The sequence below is a fragment of the Narcine bancroftii genome, unplaced genomic scaffold (genome assembly GCF_036971445.1).
Source record: "Narcine bancroftii isolate sNarBan1 unplaced genomic scaffold, sNarBan1.hap1 Scaffold_160, whole genome shotgun sequence".
NCBI classification, from domain to species: Eukaryota; Metazoa; Chordata; class Chondrichthyes; order Torpediniformes; family Narcinidae; genus Narcine; species Narcine bancroftii.
This window is the reverse complement of record NW_027211895.1, coordinates 11045634-11061964: the sequence shown is the minus strand read 5'-3', so window position 1 is coordinate 11061964 and position 16331 is coordinate 11045634.

Below are 16331 nucleotides of genomic sequence, written 5' to 3'. Positions count from 1 at the left end.
CCCGCGTTCTATTCCCTGCCTCTGATTCCCCGCCTGTGATTCCCCATCTCTGATTCACCACCTCTGATTCCCCACCTCTGATTCCCCATATCTGATTCCCCGCCTCTGTTTCCCAACCTCTGATTCCACACCTCTGATTCCCCATATCTGATTCCCCGCCTCTGTTTCCCCGCCTCTGATTCCCGGCCCCTGTTTCCCCATATCTGATTCCCCGCCTCTTATTCCCCAACTCAGATTCCCCGCCTCTGATTCCCCAGCTCTGATTCCCCGCCTCTGATTCCCTGTGTTTGATTCCCTGCCTCTGATTCCCCGCCTCTGATTCCCCATCTCTGATTCACTGCCTTAGATTCGCCACCTCTGATTCCCCATATCTGATTCCCCACCACTGTTTCCACGCCTCAAATTCCCCGCCTCTGATTTTCCATATCTCATTCCCCGCCTTTGAATCCCCATCTCTGATTCCCGGACTCTGATTCCCCGCCTCTGATTCCCCGCCTCTGTTTCCCAATATCTAAGTCCCCGCCTCTGATTCCCCAACTCTGATTCCCCACCTCTGATTCTCCAGCTCTGATTCCCCGCCTCTGATTCCCCGCATCTGATTCCCTGCATCTGATTCCAAGCCTCCGATTCCCTGCCTCTGATTCCCAACCTCTGATTCCCCACATCTGATTGCCCATATCTGATTCCCCGCCTCTGTATCCCCGCCTCTGATTCCTTAGCTCTGATTAACAATATCTGATTCCCCGCCTCTGATTCCCCACCTCTGATTCCCCGCCTCTGATTCGCCAGCTATGATTCCCCGCCTCTGATTCCCCAGCTCTGATTCCCTGCCTCTGATTCCCCGTGTTTGATTCCCTGCCTCTGATTCCCGGCCTCTGATTCCCCATCTCTGATTCACCGCCTTTGATTCGCCACCTCTGATTCCCCATATCTGATTCACCGCCTCTGTTTCCCCGCCTCTGATTCCCCGCCTCTGATTCCCCATATCTCATTCCCCGCCTCTGAATCCCCATCTCTGATTCCCGGACTCTGATTCCCCACCTCTGATTCCCGGCCTCTTATTCCCGGCATCTGATTCCGGCCTCTGATCCCCGGCCTCTGATTCCCTGCTTCTGATTCTGATTCCCTGCCTCTGATTCCCCATCTCTGATTGCGCACATCTGATTCCCTGCCTCTGATTCCCCACCTCTGATTCCCCATATCTGATTCCCCGCCTCTGTTTCCCCGCCTCTGATTCCCCGCCTCTGTTTCCCAATATCTAAGTCCCCGCCTCTGATTCCCCAACTCTGATTCCCCACCTCTGATTCTCCAGCTCTGATTCCCCGCCTCTGATTCCCCGCATCTGATTCCCTGCATCTGATTCCAAGCCTCTGATTCCCTGCCTCTGATTCCCAACCTCTGATTCCCCACCTCTGATTTCCCATATCTGATTCCCCGCCTCTGTTTCCCCGCCTCTGATTCCCCGCCTCTGTTTCCCCATATCTGATTCCCGGCCTCTGATTCCCCGCCTCTGATTCCCCGCCTCTGATTCCCTGCCTCTGATTCCCCATCTCCGATTCCGCACATCTGATTCCCTGCCTCTGATTCCCCGCCTCTGATTCCCCGCCTCTGATTCCCTGCCTCTGATTCCCAACATCTGATTCTCCACCTCTGATTCCCCATATCTGATTCCCCGCCTGTTTCCCCGCCTCTGACTCCCCTCCTCTGATTCCCGAACTCTAATTCCCCGCCTCTGATTCCCCAGCTCTGATTCCCCGTGTTTGATTCCCTGCCTCTGATTCCCTGCCCTGATTCCCCATCTCTGTTTCACCGCCTTTGATTCGCCACCTCTGATTCCCCACCTCTGATTCCCGGACTCTTATTCCCGGCATCTGATTCCGGCCTCTGATTCCTGGCCTCTGATTCCCTGCTTCTGATTCTGATTCCCTGCCTCTGATTCCCCATCTCTGATTGCGCACATCTGATTCCCTGCCTCTGATTCCCCACCTCTGATTCCCCATATCTGATTTCCCGCCTCTGTTTCCCCGCCTCTGATTCCCCGCCTCTGTTTCCCAATATCTAAGTCCCCGCCTCTGATACCCCAACTCTGATTCCCCACCTCTGATTCTCCAGCTCTGATTCCCCGCCTCTGATTCCCCGCATCTGATTCCCTGCATCTGATTCCAAGCCTCTGATTCCCTGCATCTGATTCCCAACCTCTGATTCCCCACCTCTGATTCCCCATATCTGATTCCCCGCCTCTGTTTCCCCGCCTCTGATTCCCCGCCTCTGTTTCCCCATATCTGATTCCCGGCATCTGATTCCCCGCCTCTGATTCCCCGCCTCTGATTCCCTGCCTCTGATTCCCCGCCTGTGATTCCCCATCTCTGATTCACCACCTCTGATTCCCCACCTCTGATTCCCCATATCTAATTCCTCGCCTCTGTTTTCCCGCCTCTGATTCCCCGCCTCTGTTTCCCCATATCTGATTCCCCGCCTCTGAATCCCCAACTCTGATTCCCTGCCTCTGATTCCCCAGCTCTGATTCCCCACCTTTGATTCCCCCCGTCTGATTCCCAGCCTCTGAATCCCCGTGTCTGATTTCCTGCCTCTGATTCACCGCCTCTGATTCCCCATCTCTGACTCACCGCCTCTGATTCCCCACCTCTGATTCCCCATCTCTGATTCCGCACATCTGATTCCCCGCCTCTGATTCCCCGCCTCTGATTCCCTGCCTCTGATTCCCCATCTCCGATTCCGCACATCTGATTCCCTGCCTCTGATTCCCCACCTCTGATTCCCCGCCTCTGATTCCCTGCCTCTGATTCCCAACATCTGATTCCCCACCTCTGATTCCCCATATCTTATTCCCCGCCTCTGTTTCCCCGCCTCTGATTCCCCTCCTCTGATTCCCCAACTCTAATTCCCCGCCTCTGATTCCCCAGCTCTGATTCCCCGTGTTTGATTCCCTGCCTCTGATTCCCTGCCCTGATTCCCCATCTCTGTTTCACCGCCTTTGTTTCGCCACCTCTGATTCCCCTTATCTGATTCCACGCCTCTGTTTCCCCGCCTCTGATTCCCTGCCTCTGATTCCCAACCTCTGATTCCACACCTCTGATTCCCCATATCTGATTCCCCGCCTGTGTTTCCCCACCTCTGATTCCCCGCCCCTGTTTCCCCATATCTGATTCCCCGCCTCTGATTCCCCAACCCTGATTCCCAGCCTCTGATTCCCCAGCTCTGATTCCCCGCCTCTGATTCCCCGTGTTTGATTCCCTGCCTCTGATTGCCCGCCTCTGATTCCCCATCTCTGATTCACCGCCTTTGATTCGCCACCTCTGATTCCCCATATCTGATTCCCTGTCTCTGTTTCCCCGCCTCTGATTCCCCGCCTCTGATTCCCTGCATCTGATTCCAAGCCTCTGATTCCCTGCCTCTGATTCCCAACCTCTGATTCCCCACCTCTGATTTTCCATATCTGATTCCCCGCCTCTGTTTCCCCACCTCTGATTCCCCGCCTCTGTTTCCCCATATCTGATTCCCGGCCTCTGATTCCCCGCCTCTGATTCCCCGCCTCTGATTCCCTGCCTCTGATTCCCCATCTCCGATTCCGCACATCTGATTCCCTGCCTCTGATTCCCCGCCTGTGATTCCCCACCTCTGATTCCCTGCCTCTGATTCCCAACATCTGATTCCCCACCTCTTATTCCCCATATCTGATTCCCCGCCTGTTTCCCCGCCTCTGACTCCCCTCCTCTGATTCCCCAACTCTAATTCCCCGCCTCTGATTCCCCAGCTCTGATTCCCCGTGTTTGATTCCCTGCCTCTGATTCACTGCCCTGATTCTCCATCTCTGTTTCACCGCCTTTGATTCGCCACCTCTGATTCCCCATATCTGATTCCCCTCCTCTGTTTCCCCGCCTCTGATTCCCTGCCTCTGATTCCCAACCTCTGATTCCACACCTCTGATTCCCCATATCTGATTCCCCTCCTCTGTTTCCCCGCCTCTGATTCCCTGCCTCTGATTCCCAACCTCTGATTCCACACCTCTGATTCCCCATCTCTGATTCCTCGCCTCTGTTTCCCCGCCTCTGATTCCCCGCCCCTCTTTCCCCATATCTGATTCCCCGCCTCTGATTCCCCAACTCTGATACCCCGCCTCTGATTCCCCAGCTCTGATTCCCCGCCTCTGATTCCCCGTGTTTGATTCCCTGCCTCTGATTGCCCGCCTCTGATTCCCCATCTCTGATTCACCGCCTTTGATTCGCCACCTCTGATTCCCCATATCTGATTCACCACCTCTGTTTCCCCGCCTCTGATTCCCCGCCTCTGATTCTCCATATCTCATTCTCCGCCTCTGAATCCCCATCTCTGATTCCCGGACACTGACTCCCCACCTCTGATTCCCGGCCTCTTATTCCCAGCATCTGATTCCCGGCCTCTGATTCCCGGCCTCTGATTCCCCGCTTCTGATTCTGATTCCCTGCCTCTGATTCCCCATCTCTGATTCCGCACATCTGATTCCCTGCCACTGATTCCCCACCTCTGATTCCCCATATCTGATTCCCCGCCTCTGTTTCCCCGCCTCTGATTCCCCGCCTCTGTTTCCACATATCTAATTCCGAACCTCTGATGCCCCAACTCTAATTCCCTGCCTCTGATTCCCCGCGTTCTATTCCCTGCCTCTGATTCCCCGCCTGTGATTCCCCATCTCTGATTCACCACCTCTGATTCCCCACCTCTGATTCCCCATATCTGATTCCCCGCCTCTGTTTCCCAACCTCTGATTCCACACCTCTGATTCCCCATATCTGATTCCCCGCCTCTGTTTCCCCGCCTCTGATTCCCGGCCCCTGTTTCCCCATATCTGATTCCCCGCCTCTTATTCCCCAACTCAGATTCCCCGCCTCTGATTCCCCAGCTCTGATTCCCCGCCTCTGATTCCCTGTGTTTGATTCCCTGCCTCTGATTCCCCGCCTCTGATTCCCCATCTCTGATTCACTGCCTTAGATTCGCCACCTCTGATTCCCCATATCTGATTCCCCACCACTGTTTCCACGCCTCAAATTCCCCGCCTCTGATTTTCCATATCTCATTCCCCGCCTTTGAATCCCCATCTCTGATTCCCGGACTCTGATTCCCCACCTCTGATTCCCGGCCTCTTATTCCCAGCATCTGATTCCTGGCCTCTGATTCCCCATATCTGATTCCCCGCTTCTGATTCTGATTCCCTGCCTCTGATTCCCCATCTCTGATTCCGCACATCTGATTCCCTGCCTCTGATTCCCCACCTCTGATTCCCCATATCTGATTCCCCGCCTCTGTTTCCCCACTTCTGATTCCCCGCCTCTGTTTCCCCATATCTAATTCCCAACCTCTGATGCCCCAACTCTGATTCCCTGCCTCTGATTCCCCGCGTTCTATTCCCTGCCTCTGATTCCACGCCTGTGATTCCCCATCTCTGATTCACCACCTCTGATTCCCCACCTCTGATTCCCCATATCTAATTCCCCGCCTCTGTTTTCCCGCCTCAGATTCCCCGCATCTGTTTCCCCATATCTGATTCCCCGCCTCTGAATCCCCAACTCTGATTCCCTGCCTCTGATTCCCTGCTTCTGATTCTGATTCCCCACCTCTGATTCCCCATCTCTGATTCCGCACATCTAATTCCCTGCCTCTGATTCCCCATCTCTGATTCCCCATATCTGATTCCCCGCCTTCTGTTCCCCGCCTCTGATTCCCCGCCTCTGTTTCCCCATATCTAAGTCCCCGACTCTGATTCCCCAACTTTGATTCCCCACCTCTGATTCCCCAGCTCTGATTCCCCGCCTCTGATTCCCCGCATCTGATTCCATGCATATGATTCCCAGCCTATGATTCCCTGCCTCTGATTCCCAACCTCTGATTCCCCACCTCTGATTCCCCATATCTGATTCCCCGCCTCTGTTTCCCCGCCTCTGATTCCCCTCCTCTGTTTCCCCATATCTGATCCCCGCCTCTATTTGCCCGCCTCTGTTTCCCCGCCTCTTTTTCCCCATATCAGATTCCCCGCCTCTGAATCCCCAACTCTGATTCCCTGCCTCTAATTTCCCAGCTCTGATTCCCCGCCTCTGATTCCCCGTGTCTGATTTCCTGCCTCTGATTCCCCGCCTCTGATTACCCATGTCTGATTCACCGCCTCTGATTCCCCACCTCTGATTCCCCATCTCTGATTCGGCACATCCGATTCCCTGCCTCTGATTCCCCGCCTCTGATTCACTGACTCTGATTCCCCAGCTCTGATTCCCCGCCTCTGATTCCCCGCGTCTTATTCCCTGCTTCTGATTCTGATTCCCTGCCTCTGATTCCCCATCTCTGATTCCGCACATCTGATTCCCTGCCTCTGATTCCCCACCTCTGATTCCCCATATCTGATTCCCCGCCTCTGTTTCCCCTTCTCTGATTCCCCGCCTCTGTTTCCCCATATCTAAGTCCCCGCCTCTGATTCCCCAACTCTAATTCCCCACCTCTGATTCCCCAGCTCTGATTCCCCGCCTCTGATTCCCCGCATCTGATTCCCTGCATCTGATACCCAGCCTCTGATTCCCTGCCTGTGATTACCAAACTCTGATTCCCCACCTCTGATTCCCCATATCTGATTCCCCGCCTCTGTTTCCCCGCCTCTGATTCCCCGCCTCTGTTTCCCCATATCTGATTCCCCGCCTCTGAATCCCCAACTCTGATTCCCTGCATCTAATTCCCCAGCTCTGATTCCCCGCCTCTGATTCCCCGTGTCTGATTTCCTGCCTCTGATTCCCCGCCTCTGTTTACCCATGTCTGATTCACCGCCTCTGATTCCCCACCTCTGATTCCCCATCTCTGATTCCGCACATCCCATTCCCTGCCTCTGATTCCCCGCCTCTGATTCCCCGCCTCTGATTACCCATGTCTGATTCACCGCCTCTGATTCCCCACCTCTGATTCCCCATCTCTGATTCCGCACATCCGATTCCCTGCTTCTGATTCCCCGCCTCTGATTCACAGCCTCTGATTCCCCAGCTCTGATTCCCCGCCTCAGATTCCCCGCGTCTTATTCCCTGCTTCTGATTCTGATTCCCTGCCTCTGATTCCCCATCTCTGATTCCACACATCTGATTCCCTGCCTCTGATTCCCCACCTCTGATTCCCCATATCTGATTCCCCGCCTCTGTTTCCCCGCCTCTGATTCCCCGCCTCTGTTTCCCCATATCTAAGTCCCCGCCTCTGATTCCGCAACTCTGATTCCACACCTCTGATTCCCCAGCTCTGAATACCCACCTCTGATTCCCCATATCTGATTCCCCGCCTCTGTTTCCCCGCCTCTGATTCCCCGCCACTGTTTCCCCATATCTGATTCCCCGCCTCTGAATCCCCAACTCTGATTCCCTGCATCTAATTCCCCAGCTCTGATTCCCCGCCTCTGATTCCCCGTGTCAGATTTCCTGCCTCTGATTCCCCGCCTCTGATTACCCATGTCTGATTCACCGCCTCTGATTCCCCACCTCTGATTCCCCATCTCTGATTCCGCACATCAGATTCCCTGCCTCTGATTCCCCGCCTCTGATTCACCGCCTCTGATTCACCGCCTCTGATTCCCGGCCTCTGATTTCCCGCCTCTGATTCCCTGCCACTGATACCCCGCCCCTGATTCCCCACCTCTGATTCCCCATATCTGATTCCCCGCCTCTGTTTCCCCGCCTCTGATTCCCCGCCTCTGATTTCCCATATCTGATTCCCCGCCTCTGATTCCCCAACTCTGATTCCCTGCCTCTGATACACCAGCTCTGAATCCCCGCCTCTGATTCCCCGCGTCTGATTACCGGCCTCTGATTCCCCACCTCTGATTCCCCATATCTGATTCCCCGCCTCTGTTTCCCCGCCTCTGATTCCCCACCTCTGATTAACAATATCTGATTCCCCGCCTCTGATTCCCCACCTCTGATTCCCCGCCTCTGATTCGTCAGCTATGATTCCCCACCTCTGATTCCCAGCGTCTGATTCCCCGCCTCTGATTCCCCATCTCTGATTCCCCATCTCTGATTCCCCATCTCTGATTCCCCAATTCTGATTCCCCGCCTCTGATTCCCCAGCTCTGATTCCCCGCCTCTTATTCCCCGTGTTTGATTCCCTGCCTCTGATTCCCGGCCTCTGATTCCCAACATCTGATTCCCCACCTCTGAATTCCCATATTGATTCCCTGCCTCTGATTCCCCGCCTCTGATTCCCCAACTCTGATTCCCCGCCTCTGATTCCCCAGCTCTGATTCCCCGCCTCTTATTCCCCGTGTTTGATTCCCTGCCTCTGATTCCCGGCCTCTGATTCCCCATCTCTGATTCACCGCCTTTCATTCGCCACCTCTGATTCCCCATATCTGATTCCCCGCCTCTGTTTCCCAGCCTCTGATTCCCGGCCTCTGATTCCCCATATCTCATTCCCCGCCTCTGAATCCCCATCTCTGATTCCCGGACTCTGATTCCCCACCTCTGATTCCCGGACTCTTATTCCCGGCATCTGATTCCGGCCTCTGATTCCTGGCCTCTGATTCCCTGCTTCTGATTCTGATTCCCTGCCTCTGATTCCCCATCTCTGATTGCGCACATCTGATTCCCTGCCTCTGATTCCCCACCTCTGATTCACCATATCTGATTTCCCGCCTCTGTTTCCCCGCCTCTGATTCCCCGCCTCTGTTTCCAATTATCTAAGTCCCCGCCTCTGATACCCCAACTCTGATTCCCCACCTCTGATTCCCCATATCTGATTCCCCGCCTCTGTTTCCCCGCCTCTGATTCCCGGCCTCTGTTTCCCCATATCTGATTCCCGGCCTCTGATTCACCGCCTCTGATTCCCCGCCTCTGATTCCCTGCCTCTGATTCCCCATCTCCGATTCCGCACATCTGATTCCCTGCCTCTGATTCCCCGCCTCTGATTCCCCGCCTCTGATTCCCTGCCACTGATTCCCAACATCTGATTCCCCACCTCTGATTCCCCATATCTGATTCCCCGCCTCTGTTTCCCCAGCTCTGATTCCCCGTGTTTGATTCCCTGCCTCTGATTCCCTGCCCTGATTCCCCATCTCTGTTTCACCGCCTTTGATTCGCCACCTCTGATTCCCCTTATCTGATTCCCCGCCTCTGTTTCCCCGCCTCTGATTCCCTGCCTCTGACTCCCAACCTCTGATTCCACACCTCTGATTCCCCATATCTGATTCCCCGCCTGTGTTTCCCCACCTCTGATTCCCCGCCCCTGTTTCCCCATATCTGATTCCCCGCCTCTGATTCCCCAACCCTGATTCCCAGCCTCTGATTCCCCAGCTCTGATTCCCCGCCTCTGATTCCCCGTGTTTGATTCCCTGCCTCTGATTGCCCGCCTCTGATTCCCCATCTCTGATTCACCGCCTTTGATTCGCCACATCTGATTCCCCATATCTGATTCCCTGTCTCTGTTTCCCCAACTCTGATTCCCCGCCTCTGATTCCCCATATCTCATTCCCCGCCTCTGAATCCCCATCTCTGATTCCCGGACTCTGATTCCCCACCTCTGATTCCCGGCCTCTTATTCCCGGCCTCTGATTCCCTGCTTCTGATTCTGATTCCCTGCCTCTGATTCCCCATCTCTGATTGATCACATCTGATTCCCTGCCTCTGATTCCCCACCTCTGATTCCCCATATCTGATTCCCCGCCTCTGTTTCCCCGCCTCTGATTCCCCGCCTCTGTTTCCCAATATCTAAGTCCCCGCCTCTGATTCCCCAACTCTGATTCCCCACCTCTGATTCTCCAGCTCTGATTCCCCGCCTCTGTTTCCCCATATCTGATTCCCGGCCTCTGATTCCCCGCCTCTGATTCCCCGCCTCTGATTCCCTGCCTCTGATTCCCCATCTCCGATTCCGCACATCTGATTCCCTGCCTCTGATTCCCCGCCTGTGATTCCCCATATCTGATTCCCCGCCTTCTGTTCCCCGCCTCTGATTCCCCGCCTCTGTTTCCCCATATCTAAGTCCCCGACTCTGATTCCCCAACTTTGATTCCCCACCTCTGATTCCCCAGCTCTGATTCCCCGCCTCTGTTTCCCCGCCTCTGATTCCCCTCCTCTGTTTCCCCATATCTGATCCCCGCCTCTATTTGCCCGCCTCTGTTTCCCCGCCTCTTTTTCCCCATATCAGATTCCCCGCCTCTGAATCCCCAACTCTGATTCCCTGCCTCTAATTTCCCAGCTCTGATTCCCCGCCTCTGATTCCCCGTGTCTGATTTCCTGCCTCTGATTCCCCGCCTCTGATTACCCATGTCTGATTCACCGCCTCTGATTCCCCACCTCTGATTCCCCATCTCTGATTCGGCACATCCGATTCCCTGCCTCTGATTCCCCGCCTCTGATTCCCTGCCTCTGATTCCCCATCTCCGATTCCGCACATCTGATTCCCTGCCTCTGATTCCCCGCCTGTGATTCCCCACCTCTGATTCCCTGCCTCTGATTCCCAACATCTGATTCCCCACCTCTTATTCCCCATATCTGATTCCCCGCCTGTTTCCCCGCCTCTGACTCCCCTCCTCTGATTCCCCAACTCTAATTCCCCGCCTCTGATTCCCCAGCTCTGATTCCCCGTGTTTGATTCCCTGCCTCTGATTCACTGCCCTGATTCTCCATCTCTGTTTCACCGCCTTTGATTCGCCACCTCTGATTCCCCATATCTGATTCCCCTCCTCTGTTTCCCCGCCTCTGATTCCCTGCCTCTGATTCCCAACCTCTGATTCCACACCTCTGATTCCCCATCTCTGATTCCTCGCCTCTGTTTCCCCGCCTCTGATTCCCCGCCCCTCTTTCCCCATATCTGATTCCCCGCCTCTGATTCCCCAACTCTGATACCCCGCCTCTGATTCCCCAGCTCTGATTCCCCGCCTCTGATTCCCCGTGTTTGATTCCCTGCCTCTGATTGCCCGCCTCTGATTCCCCATCTCTGATTCACCGCCTTTGATTCGCCACCTCTGATTCCCCATATCTGATTCACCACCTCTGTTTCCCCGCCTCTGATTCCCCGCCTCTGATTCTCCATATCTCATTCTCCGCCTCTGAATCCCCATCTCTGATTCCCGGACACTGACTCCCCACCTCTGATTCCCGGCCTCTTATTCCCAGCATCTGATTCCCGGCCTCTGATTCCCGGCCTCTGATTCCCCGCTTCTGATTCTGATTCCCTGCCTCTGATTCCCCATCTCTGATTCCGCACATCTGATTCCCTGCCACTGATTCCCCACCTCTGATTCCCCATATCTGATTCCCCGCCTCTGTTTCCCCGCCTCTGATTCCCCGCCTCTGTTTCCCCATATCTAATTCCGAACCTCTGATGCCCCAACTCTAATTCCCTGCCTCTGATTCCCCGCGTTCTATTCCCTGCCTCTGATTCCCCGCCTGTGATTCCCCATCTCTGATTCACCACCTCTGATTCCCCACCTCTGATTCCCCATATCTGATTCCCCGCCTCTGTTTCCCAACCTCTGATTCCACACCTCTGATTCCCCATATCTGATTCCCCGCCTCTGTTTCCCCGCCTCTGATTCCCGGCCCCTGTTTCCCCATATCTGATTCCCCGCCTCTTATTCCCCAACTCAGATTCCCCGCCTCTGATTCCCCAGCTCTGATTCCCCGCCTCTGATTCCCTGTGTTTGATTCCCTGCCTCTGATACCCCGCCTCTGATTCCCCATCTCTGATTCACTGCCTTAGATTCGCCACCTCTGATTCCCCATATCTGATTCCCCACCACTGTTTCCACGCCTCAAATTCCCCGCCTCTGATTTTCCATATCTCATTCCCCGCCTTTGAATCCCCATCTCTGATTCCCGGACTCTGATTCCCCACCTCTGATTCCCGGCCTCTTATTCCCAGCATCTGATTCCCGGCCTCTGATTCCCTGCTTCTGATTCTGATTCCCTGCCTCTGATTCCCCATCTCTGATTGATCACATCTGATTCCCTGCCTCTGATTCCCCACCTCTGATTCCCCATATCTGATTCCCCGCCTCTGTTTCCCCGCCTCTGATTCCCCGCCTCTGTTTCCCAATATCTAAGTCCCCGCCTCTGATTCCCCAACTCTGATTCCCCACCTCTGATTCTCCAGCTCTGATTCCCCGCCTCTGTTTCCCCATATCTGATTCCCGGCCTCTGATTCCCCGCCTCTGATTCCCCGCCTCTGATTCCCTGCCTCTGATTCCCCATCTCCGATTCCGCACATCTGATTCCCTGCCTCTGATTCCCCGCCTGTGATTCCCCATATCTGATTCCCCGCCTTCTGTTCCCCGCCTCTGATTCCCCGCCTCTGTTTCCCCATATCTAAGTCCCCGACTCTGATTCCCCAACTTTGATTCCCCACCTCTGATTCCCCAGCTCTGATTCCCCGCCTCTGTTTCCCCGCCTCTGATTCCCCTCCTCTGTTTCCCCATATCTGATCCCCGCCTCTATTTGCCCGCCTCTGTTTCCCCGCCTCTTTTTCCCCATATCAGATTCCCCGCCTCTGAATCCCCAACTCTGATTCCCTGCCTCTAATTTCCCAGCTCTGATTCCCCGCCTCTGATTCCCCGTGTCTGATTTCCTGCCTCTGATTCCCCGCCTCTGATTACCCATGTCTGATTCACCGCCTCTGATTCCCCACCTCTGATTCCCCATCTCTGATTCGGCACATCCGATTCCCTGCCTCTGATTCCCCGCCTCTGATTCCCTGCCTCTGATTCCCCATCTCCGATTCCGCACATCTGATTCCCTGCCTCTGATTCCCCGCCTGTGATTCCCCACCTCTGATTCCCTGCCTCTGATTCCCAACATCTGATTCCCCACCTCTTATTCCCCATATCTGATTCCCCGCCTGTTTCCCCGCCTCTGACTCCCCTCCTCTGATTCCCCAACTCTAATTCCCCGCCTCTGATTCCCCAGCTCTGATTCCCCGTGTTTGATTCCCTGCCTCTGATTCACTGCCCTGATTCTCCATCTCTGTTTCACCGCCTTTGATTCGCCACCTCTGATTCCCCATATCTGATTCCCCTCCTCTGTTTCCCCGCCTCTGATTCCCTGCCTCTGATTCCCAACCTCTGATTCCACACCTCTGATTCCCCATCTCTGATTCCTCGCCTCTGTTTCCCCGCCTCTGATTCCCCGCCCCTCTTTCCCCATATCTGATTCCCCGCCTCTGATTCCCCAACTCTGATACCCCGCCTCTGATTCCCCAGCTCTGATTCCCCGCCTCTGATTCCCCGTGTTTGATTCCCTGCCTCTGATTGCCCGCCTCTGATTCCCCATCTCTGATTCACCGCCTTTGATTCGCCACCTCTGATTCCCCATATCTGATTCACCACCTCTGTTTCCCCGCCTCTGATTCCCCGCCTCTGATTCTCCATATCTCATTCTCCGCCTCTGAATCCCCATCTCTGATTCCCGGACACTGACTCCCCACCTCTGATTCCCGGCCTCTTATTCCCAGCATCTGATTCCCGGCCTCTGATTCCCGGCCTCTGATTCCCCGCTTCTGATTCTGATTCCCTGCCTCTGATTCCCCATCTCTGATTCCGCACATCTGATTCCCTGCCACTGATTCCCCACCTCTGATTCCCCATATCTGATTCCCCGCCTCTGTTTCCCCGCCTCTGATTCCCCGCCTCTGTTTCCCCATATCTAATTCCGAACCTCTGATGCCCCAACTCTAATTCCCTGCCTCTGATTCCCCGCGTTCTATTCCCTGCCTCTGATTCCCCGCCTGTGATTCCCCATCTCTGATTCACCACCTCTGATTCCCCACCTCTGATTCCCCATATCTGATTCCCCGCCTCTGTTTCCCAACCTCTGATTCCACACCTCTGATTCCCCATATCTGATTCCCCGCCTCTGTTTCCCCGCCTCTGATTCCCGGCCCCTGTTTCCCCATATCTGATTCCCCGCCTCTTATTCCCCAACTCAGATTCCCCGCCTCTGATTCCCCAGCTCTGATTCCCCGCCTCTGATTCCCTGTGTTTGATTCCCTGCCTCTGATACCCCGCCTCTGATTCCCCATCTCTGATTCACTGCCTTAGATTCGCCACCTCTGATTCCCCATATCTGATTCCCCACCACTGTTTCCACGCCTCAAATTCCCCGCCTCTGATTTTCCATATCTCATTCCCCGCCTTTGAATCCCCATCTCTGATTCCCGGACTCTGATTCCCCACCTCTGATTCCCGGCCTCTTATTCCCAGCATCTGATTCCTGGCCTCTGATTCCCCATATCTGATTCCCCGCTTCTGATTCTGATTCCCTGCCTCTGATTCCCCATCTCTGATTCCGCACATCTGATTCCCTGCCTCTGATTCCCCACCTCTGATTCCCCATATCTGATTCCCCGCCTCTGTTTCCCCACTTCTGATTCCCCGCCTCTGTTTCCCCATATCTAATTCCCAACCTCTGATGCCCCAACTCTGATTCCCTGCCTCTGATTCCCCGCGTTCTATTCCCTGCCTCTGATTCCACGCCTGTGATTCCCCATCTCTGATTCACCACCTCTGATTCCCCACCTCTGATTCCCCATATCTAATTCCCCGCCTCTGTTTTCCCGCCTCAGATTCCCCGCATCTGTTTCCCCATATCTGATTCCCCGCCTCTGAATCCCCAACTCTGATTCCCTGCCTCTGATTCCCTGCTTCTGATTCTGATTCCCCACCTCTGATTCCCCATCTCTGATTCCGCACATCTAATTCCCTGCCTCTGATTCCCCATCTCTGATTCCCCATATCTGATTCCCCGCCTTCTGTTCCCCGCCTCTGATTCCCCGCCTCTGTTTCCCCATATCTAAGTCCCCGACTCTGATTCCCCAACTTTGATTCCCCACCTCTGATTCCCCAGCTCTGATTCCCCGCCTCTGTTTCCCCGCCTCTGATTCCCCTCCTCTGTTTCCCCATATCTGATCCCCGCCTCTATTTGCTCGCCTCTGTTTCCCCGCCTCTTTTTCCCCATATCAGATTCCCCGCCTCTGAATCCCCAACTCTGATTCCCTGCCTCTAATTTCCCAGCTCTGATTCCCCGCCTCTGATTCCCCGTGTCTGATTTCCTGCCTCTGATTCCCCGCCTCTGATTACCCATGTCTGATTCACCGCCTCTGATTCCCCACCTCTGATTCCCCATCTCTGATTCGGCACATCCGATTCCCTGCCTCTGATTCCCCGCCTCTGATTCACTGACTCTGATTCCCCAGCTCTGATTCCCCGCCTCTGATTCCCCGCGTCTTATTCCCTGCTTCTGATTCTGATTCCCTGCCTCTGATTCCCCATCTCTGATTCCGCACATCTGATTCCCTGCCTCTGATTCCCCACCTCTGATTCCCCATATCTGATTCCCCGCCTCTGTTTCCCCTTCTCTGATTCCCCGCCTCTGTTTCCCCATATCTAAGTCCCCGCCTCTGATTCCCCAACTCTAATTCCCCACCTCTGATTCCCCAGCTCTGATTCCCCGCCTCTGATTCCCCGCATCTGATTCCCTGCATCTGATACCCAGCCTCTGATTCCCTGCCTGTGATTACCAAACTCTGATTCCCCACCTCAGTTTCCCCATATCTGATTCCCCGCCTCTGATTCCCCGTGTCTGATTTCCTGCCTCTGATTCCCCGCCTCTGTTTACCCATGTCTGATTCACCGCCTCTGATTCCCCACCTCTGATTCCCCATCTCTGATTCCGCACATCCCATTCCCTGCCTCTGATTCCCCGCCTCTGATTCCCCGCCTCTGATTACCCATGTCTGATTCACCGCCTCTGATTCCCCACCTCTGATTCCCCATCTCTGATTCCGCACATCCGATTCCCTGCTTCTGATACCCCGCCTCTGATTCACAGCCTCTGATTCCCCAGCTCTGATTCCCCGCCTCAGATTCCCCGCGTCTTATTCCCTGCTTCTGATTCTGATTCCCTGCCTCTGATTCCCCATCTCTGATTCCACACATCTGATTCCCTGCCTCTGATTCCCCACCTCTGATTCCCCATATCTGATTCCCCGCCTCTGTTTCCCCGCCTCTGATTCCCCGCCTCTGTTTCCCCATATCTAAGTCCCCGCCTCTGATTCCGCAACTCTGATTCCACACCTCTGATTCCCCAGCTCTGAATACCCACCTCTGATTCCCCATATCTGATTCCCCGCCTCTGTTTCCCCGCCTCTGATTCCCCGCCACTGTTTCCCCATATCTGATTCCCCGCCTCTGAATCCCCAACTCTGATTCCCTGCATCTAATTCCCCAGCTCTGATTCCCCGCCTCTGATTCCCCGTGTCAGATTTCCTGCCTCTGATTCCCCGCCTCTGATTACCCATGTCTGATTCACCGCCTCTGATTCCCC